At 46.5% G+C, this 8,093-nt stretch overlaps 1 pseudogene; it reads right to left on the reverse strand.

Annotated features, from left to right (window-relative positions):
* Positions 1-790: 790 nt before the first annotated feature.
* On the reverse strand, positions 791-1,410 carry LOC128581054 (high mobility group protein B1-like; annotated as a pseudogene).
* Positions 1,411-8,093: the final 6,683 nt, after the last annotated feature.

An 8,093-nucleotide genomic window follows, 5' to 3' on the forward strand; every position in this document is an offset into this window, starting at 1 on the left:
TTGCCTTTCCATCCAGGCCATCCCACCATGGTACCCATGTCCCTCCTTTTCTTGACAGGAAGTGGGGTGGGGTGGAGGCCTTTTGATGTGAGTAGGTCGTCTACAGTTTGTTCTATTTTCAACCCTGGGCTGAGGGAAGGCCCATGGCAACCCCCAGAGGCTGACACCTCAGCTGACCCTGTCCCTACCTTACTTTCTTCTGTCTTTGGTTTTTTATTTATTCTCATGTTCTATCACATATTTCTGCCTCACTCTTGAAAAAAAAAAAGAGAGAGAAAGAAATACTTTGTAATTATCTCTTGGATTTTTTTACATCAAAGCTTTCAGAGTTTCTAAGACTTTGTTTTTAAATAAAAAATGGTATTTACTCAGAAGCATTCAGAATGTCAACAAAACAGCTGCAACTTTTTTTTTTTTTTGCAATTACAGAGTGGTATTCAGTTAACAACAATTATTTCATATAAGCTGCATCAGAGACAACTGACGATGAAAAAACTACCATCCCCATACATAAGTAATTTGTGCTGTGCACCAACAAGCACCTGCTTTAAATTTCCATGCCAATTTACAACCCCCATACTGTACCAGGCAAGGTTAGTGGCTATTGAAAATACCACCAGGACAGGGCTATCTAAAGACACATTCAGTAGTGTGTTAACTACACAAAAGAAAAAAAAAAGTGTACAGTTTAAAAATAAATCTTACATGGCCTTACATTTCAATTTTATTCTTTAAAAGGAGTTGTGTACAGGCAGGTTAAATGCTTTATAGACAAGAAAAAAAACTGCATTCAAACCAACTTATCATCATCTTCTTCTTCTTCCTCATCTTCATCCCCTCTGTCTTCCTCCCCTTCCTCCTCTTCTTTTTCTTGCTTTTTTTCAGCCTTGACGACTCCCTTTTTCACTGCATCAGGCTTTCCTTCAGCTCCGTCTGCAGCAATATCCTTTTCGTATTTTTCCTTCAGCTTTGCAGCCTTCTTTTCATCAGGCTGCTTGTCATCCGCAGCAGTGTTATTCCACATCTCCCCCAGCTTCTTTGCAACGTCACCAATGGATAGGCCGGGATGTTCTCCTTTGATTTGGGGGCGATTCTTAGAACAGAACAAGAAAAAGGCCGAAGGAGGCCTCTTGGTGCATTGGGATCCTTGAACTTCTTTGTTTCCCCTTTAGGAGGGATGTAGGTTTTCATTTCTCTTTCATAACGGGCCTTGTCCGCTTCTGCCGTATCTTCAGATTTTCCTTTCTCTTTAGCAGACATGGTCTTCCACCTCTCTGAGCACTTCTTAGAAAACTCTGAGAAGTTGACTGAAGCAGCTGGGTGCTTCTTGGGCTCCTCCCGACGAGTTTGCACAAAGAATGCATATGATGACATTCTGCCTCTCGGTTTCTTAGGATCTCCTTTGCCCATGTTTAGTTATTTTTCTTCAGCGAGGCACAGAGTCACCCATTGACCATCCAGCTCTCACATGCCTTGGCCCTATCTCCATGAAGCTCAATGTACTGCAAAGGCTGATACATTTTAATTTATTTTGATATCATTTCTATTTTTCTGCTTAACATGTGTTTCTTTTTCCATTTCCAGATTTCTGAGCTGCATGTTGGTTTTAGTGGCTTCTTGATCCAAAATGACTAGCAGAGGAGTTCTCCAACTTGCATGTAGTTGTTTTTCATTCAATTTTTCACTTGTTTCCAAGTGACAGGTTATTATAGAAAATAATCTCCATTACTTGTGCTTTTAAAAAATTTTCAGATTTTCATTATAGTCCAAAATAGCGAATTTTAATAAATGTTAATATGGTCGGCTGATGCTATCGGAGTACAGAATTGCACTGATTACAGTTTTTAAACAACTTAAAAGTATATCATATATACATTTGTATTTTAAGCACATATTTCAGATATATATTTGTGGACAGGGATTTTAAGCTTCCCTTAGGGAAGCAACTGACAAGAGGAGAACCATGAAGTAGGAATTCTGAGGAATGGCCAGTGATGGCTTTTTGCCTCCTTCACTCATTCTGTCCCTCGCTCAGCCTTCTTTCCTTCCAAGAGCATTGGCGGAGTGCTGACGCCCTGCCCCGGGCTCTGGGAACCTTGGTGAGGTGCCTAGTGTACCACATGGATATGTGTCTGCCTCCTGGGCAGCAAGAAGAAGGCTTTCCAGGCCGGGACAACTGTGTGCTCAGGATGGGGAGGGCTCTCTGGGACCACAGGAAGAGCCCGCTCAGGAGAGGGCAGGGTGAGTGTGAGACGGGATCACCGCTGTCTGTCCCCAACTCCTCTCCAGTGGTGGTCTGTCCTGGTTGCCAGGCGCAGGTTTAGCTCAGGGCAGAACCAAGTCCATGATCTCAGAGTTTGGCCACAGGAGGGCGTTGCAGGCTGGGAAACTAGCAGATGGCAAATCAGTTATTAACTGTGTGTACTTGTTTTTAGTTTTTATTTTTTTAATATTTTTATATGTATTTTACTTTTACTCATATTACCCTTCAATAGTATTAGAAAAATCCAGTAAATAGCGGTTATTTAAATTGTTCTTATAATTTCTAGAAAGCATAAGGAGTTAATTTTATTTCGATGACACTCTTCACTATTTCCTAAACTATGCTATTATCTGGGAGCAGAGACATTTGAAATATCAGAACACTTCTCTGCCGATGCTTCTATGTTGTTTGGTGGTGAAAGAACAGTGGGGGTTATTTGTTAGTCTCCATAAATTTAACAGAATGGCTTGATGGTGCTGACTTCATGGGGAGGAGGTAGCTGTAACTGTCAGGGTCCTGCCAGGGCTAGACTCAGCTCAGCTGCTCAGGGTGTCAGGTCTACAGAGGCTGGGCTTCTTCAGTTCTGTCCTACCCTAATTAGGGCACCTGTGCCCCTAAGGCTCTCAGACTCTTCCTCTGGGGTGAAGAGCCTGCCCCAATGTCACTACAATACATGCAATTCATATTCTGAGAGCCTTGGGGGCAGCCTGTGCCAAGCTCTGAGGTATCTGCAGACTAGGGACAAGAAGTCGGGGTGTAAGAGGTACTGTGCCTGGCTCATCCTGAGCCAGGATGAAGCATATCCAGGGCTGGGTGTGCAAAGAGCAGGGCAGCAGCCCCAGGGTGATACAGTGAGCTGTCCTGGGCCCCATGGCCTGTCTGTAGAGTGACAGATCAGGCTGAGTCTGAGCGGAGCCTGATTCATGACTGTGGCCACTGTAGGCAGAGCATATCCTGGGGTCTTCTGGGAAACCTGAACAGAGGAAGGAACCTGAACATGGACCCTGCTTGCAGTGAGCCTAAAAGGGATATGGCAGACATATAGGGTATAGCTTGTGCCTAGCACCTATAGCTGTGCTCAGGAGTGGATAGTGGTTCATATCAGGCTTCTCCAGCACTCAGCTGGCCTCCCTGAACAAATAGGGATTGGGCAATTAGCCAGAAGAACCCTGACAAAGGGTGGCACATGGGGAAGACTCTGATCCTAGTAGAATCAAGGGAAGTAGGGGAGAATTTGCATGGATGCAGCCTGTGCCTCCTGTCCTATTGTGGCATCTGGTACCAAGTAGCCTCCCTGAATATGGAATGAATGAACAGGGAGTGTGATGTGTGACTTTTTTCAGCACATCCCCTAAACTGTCTGCAGTTTTTCAGATAGCCAGCAGAGAGAAGAGCTGACCTGACTCATTCCCTGTGTACAGAAGCAGGGACTTCCTTAGAAGTTCCACGTTTCCATGGGGGACAAGAAGTCCCAAGACTCAGGGGCACCCATCTCCTGCCATGGGCACAGAAGGCCATTAAGAATCCCCGAGAGATTAAGACTCCTTCCACAAAATTCCATTTCTCTGGAACAGGACAGGCCAATCTGAGCAGGATTCTTGGGGCCTTGGTGTGCCTAGGGCCCCTCTTGTTCCAGGTAGTGCCCCATCTTTTTCCTTTGTTAGAGGAGTACTTTTCTGAGGGAGAAAGGATGATGCACATGAATGCTGTGCCATGCAGTGCTTGCACCCAGTGTGGGTCAGCTAGGGGCAAGCTGTCTTTATGCCCATTATATAGGTGTAAGAAGCAAGGCCCGTTGCAGGGTCGCTGCACTGACGAGCAGCAAAGTCTGGTTGTGCATGGGCTGGAATTTTGCAGGGGGATGTATGTGTGTGTATGCATTCTCTGTCTTTCTTCTGTCCTACCCGGGGGTGCGATGGCTGATGTCCTGCTGTGGGAAAGAAAAGGATGGCTGGCCACCCCTCTGGGGGTAGAGAGAAGGGGTTGCCAGCATTCAGCTCTGCTATCCTAGAAACAGTCCTTGTTGGGTTGGAAATGCTCCTTATTTAAGGAAGAGCTACAGGCCTGTCAAGTCCCTCTGCTTGAGGACGCCAGCTCATGTCCCTGTCATGCATAGCTTCTCACCTCCCAAGGCTCTATAATGCCCTGTTCAGGACTGACCTTTCCACTTGGACCACAGTGGAGTGGACAGTATGTGGGTGCGGGCCCCAAGGACACCAGTGCACTTGCTATTACTCTTAGGCAGGACATTGAAGAGTGTGGGATGGCTCTCTGCAGGACTCTAGATTCCTCAGAATCAGTGGCACGTGCTGTCCCGAGTCTCTGCTTGTCAGCTGACTGTTCATATTTACCTGTAACACTCATCCTCTATCTGTTCCTAGGGGACACTATAGGGAAGGGCACCTGGCCCTATACTCTGTGTTGTCCTGTCTTCCATAGGTCACATGGGTTAGGGCCCTTTCTCCCACTCCTCCTGCACCCCTGTTGCTCCTAGGACCAGGAGAGATGCCAGATAAGATTTCATACAGATTCCTTTTTGTCCTGTGGATGTCTATAAGACCCTGGCCAGATGGAGCCATGGCAGCGAGCAGAGCCCCAGGGATAGTAGTGTTGGGTTGCATGGACAAGGCTTTGTGGTGGGAGCAGACATGGCTAGTGGCAACTGTCCCTGCAGTGGTCACTTGCTGTAGTTGCTCTCCAGTAGGCCCCAAAGGTCCTCCCTGAAGTCCCTCCAGGCCTGACTCCTGGCCTATGGCTTTGGACAGTAAGAAGACCATGACCCAGTGTATCTCCTCACGTTTCAGGCAGGGGCCAGCTTCTGAGCACAGACCCTTGGTTATGTGGCCATGTAGTTTAGAGTTAGAGTCCTCGCTAGAGGAGAGGAGGAGGCCTGGGGTAGGTTTGCAGCAGGCTAATTTCCTTTAGTTCAGGCTGTATGTGAAATGATCATTTTTTTTTTTATTTTTATTTTTTATTGTTGGGGATTCATTGAGGGTAATAAGCCAGGTTACACTGATTGCATTTGTTAGGTGAAATGACCAGTTTTATATGTTTAGATAAATATAGGTGCATTGTTCCTATTCACACCACCCCTCACATAACCAAGATAGTTTTGGTCAAAGTTGTTTTAGACAAGTGTTTATTGAAGCTGGAGTCTTTATTTGCTCAGAGTCAGTTCCTCCTACATCAGCGAATAACAACTGCAACACGCATGTAACAAGTCCTCTGGATTTAGTAGATTCAGGAGCAACAGTAACACAGCAGGAGGTGGTTTCAGAAACCTCCACAGCTGGGAATCTTGCAAGTGCACAGTATGAACTCTCCCAGGGCTCATATGCCAAGGATAGCTTGCTCCTCCTCATCAGAGGTTGGGTGCTAGACTGGTGTGCAGGGAGCAGAGACCCTGACACCTCGTAGTTTTGCAGGAAGGTGAGGCCCAATGGAGAGAAAGAGCACCCAAACACCATGTTTATAAGAGGAAGGGCTTTATTTCAGCCTGTGGAGCTTATGGCATAGAAGAATTAGAAATGTCCACGCTCCCTGACTGGCTTGGTCTTTACCTTTTTATCTCCTGTCAAAAACATTCCAACCCATAGGTACCTTTCTCATTGGTCAGTTTGAATCAAGGAGGAGATGCTATTCCAGCCCCCACTGAACCCAGGATTTCATGCAAGTGAAAATTCCCAAGTTCCAGGAAATTAAATCTATAAATTCCCAGGAGCTGAATCACCATGGAGAGGACCCTGCAGGTATATCGTTGGGGTCTCCTTGAGAAGACCTGTTCTCCTAGACCTCGCCCTTCTCGGGGATCCTCTCTCAGTAGGTGTGGACATTTCAGGCAAAGGTTGAGTTTTCCCCACACCAGTCACTCCATCAGGGGTCCTGTTAAATTGCCCTTTTTTGTCTCTTCAGCCTGTGAGGTAGATACTCTGGGCAGATGATTTTTGTTTTGTCTTGCCCTGGGGAGCTCAAGATCTTCCTGGGAGAAGTAGTCGGAATGGAAAAGACGGGTCCAAAGGAAGAATGGGGCAAAGAGAGAGAAAGGAGACTGAAACGAGCGAGCACCGTGAAAGCCCCATGCTCACATGGTTCCCAAGTGTGCTGAGTGCTGACGGAGGCAGCATGGATTAGGGTGTGACCCTGACACCTGCATCATTGCAGACTTGGGACAGTTGGAGTTTAACAGGAGGGAGATGGAGCCTGTGGAGGGCCCCATGATGCCTTGGTCAGGAATTCCCATCCCCAGGGATCTGAGGAGGCCCTTGGACCCCTTTTAGTGACTACAGGAGCATATACTGGATTCTGTCCTGGCATCACTGTCTCTGATATTCTCATATTGGAAAAACAACAGGAAGAGAGAAACTAGGTGCTCAGGAAACCGGAAATACTAGAAAGACATTTTGATGAATTTCCTCTTTCCTTTCATCCATCTTTTTGTCCCCTTTAGGTCTCTGTCTCCAGCTGAAAATATCTAGGAGTTCATCTAGGGGGCCTTCTGCCCTGTCTCATCCTTAGGTCCCTTTGAATCCATTGGGCAGTGGCAAAGCCTCCTCTTACATCTTCTAGAGAAACATACAATTCATTTTTCACAACAAAGAAAATTTCCAGGTGACAGAGGATCATATGCTCAGCCCTAACTTTTTTTTTTTTTTTTTTTTTGCAGAGACAGTCTCACTTTCTGGCCCCTCGGTAGAGTGCTGTGGCGTCACACAGCTCACAGCAACCTCCAACTCCTGGGCTTAAGCGATTCTCTTGCCTCAGCCTCCCGAGCAGCTGGGACTACAGGCGCCTGCCACAACGCCCGGCTATTTTTTGGTTGCAGTTTGGGCCGGGGCCGGGTTCGAACCCACCACCCTCGGTATATGGGGCCGGCGCCTTACCGATCAGCCCTAACTTTTAAATTCATGACAACTAACAAAAAAATCACTTTTGTGCTGCTCAGGGATCCTACCTCTCTCCACCACCCATATCATCTTCCATACCTTTTTCTTTTGAGACAAAGCAGAAACCCCTCTTGGGGCCTGCCTTACCCTCCCTCCCCAGCATAGAGATAAAAGAAAATCTTGAGTCCTTTCAGGAGAAATTCCGGGCACCTAGCTAGCCTTAGAAAGTGAATGTGCAAACTGATGGGGACATTAGCCTCCAAGCCATGAGGTATTTTGATTCCCTATAGAAACTAAAAGATGGCATCTTAACATTTGTTCTTAAGTTGTTTTTCAGAAATCCCCACCAGATGGATAATGCAAACTAGACTCCTCACTTTAGTCAAGTGAGGAACCAAACTCCATTTCTTAGTCTCAATTTTCCCCTGAGGGGCCTGGAAGGAATCGTACCCATTTTAACTTTCCTTTCTGCTAATCAAAGAATATCAGAATCCACCTATCACCTATATCCCCTCCCCACTTTAGGATATCCCTCCTCTGGGGTCAGGCCAGTGTATAACCTCCATGTATTCATTTACAATTTTGCCTTCCTGAAATGTACACCTGCCTTTAGAAACCCTGGCTTGCAGGTCAGAAGCAGTGGCTCACACCTGTAACCCTAGCACTCTGGGAGGCCAAGGTGGGTGGATTGCTTGAGCTCAGGAGTTGGAAACCATCCTGAGCAAGAGTGAGACTCTGTCCCTAAAAACAGCTGGATGTTGTGGCAGTACCTATAGTATCAGCTACTGGGGAGGTTGCTGTGAGCTATGACACCACAGCACTCTACGGGGGGCAACAAAGGGAGACTCTGTCTCCAAAAAGAAAAAAAAGAAAGAAGGAAACTCTAGTTTGAAAGGCATCAGGGACTATGATTTTAAACATTAGCTACCTGTGTTCATTGACTGATG

The sequence above is a fragment of the Nycticebus coucang genome, chromosome 3, assembly GCF_027406575.1.
Source record: "Nycticebus coucang isolate mNycCou1 chromosome 3, mNycCou1.pri, whole genome shotgun sequence".
Classification (NCBI taxonomy): domain Eukaryota; kingdom Metazoa; phylum Chordata; class Mammalia; order Primates; family Lorisidae; genus Nycticebus; species Nycticebus coucang.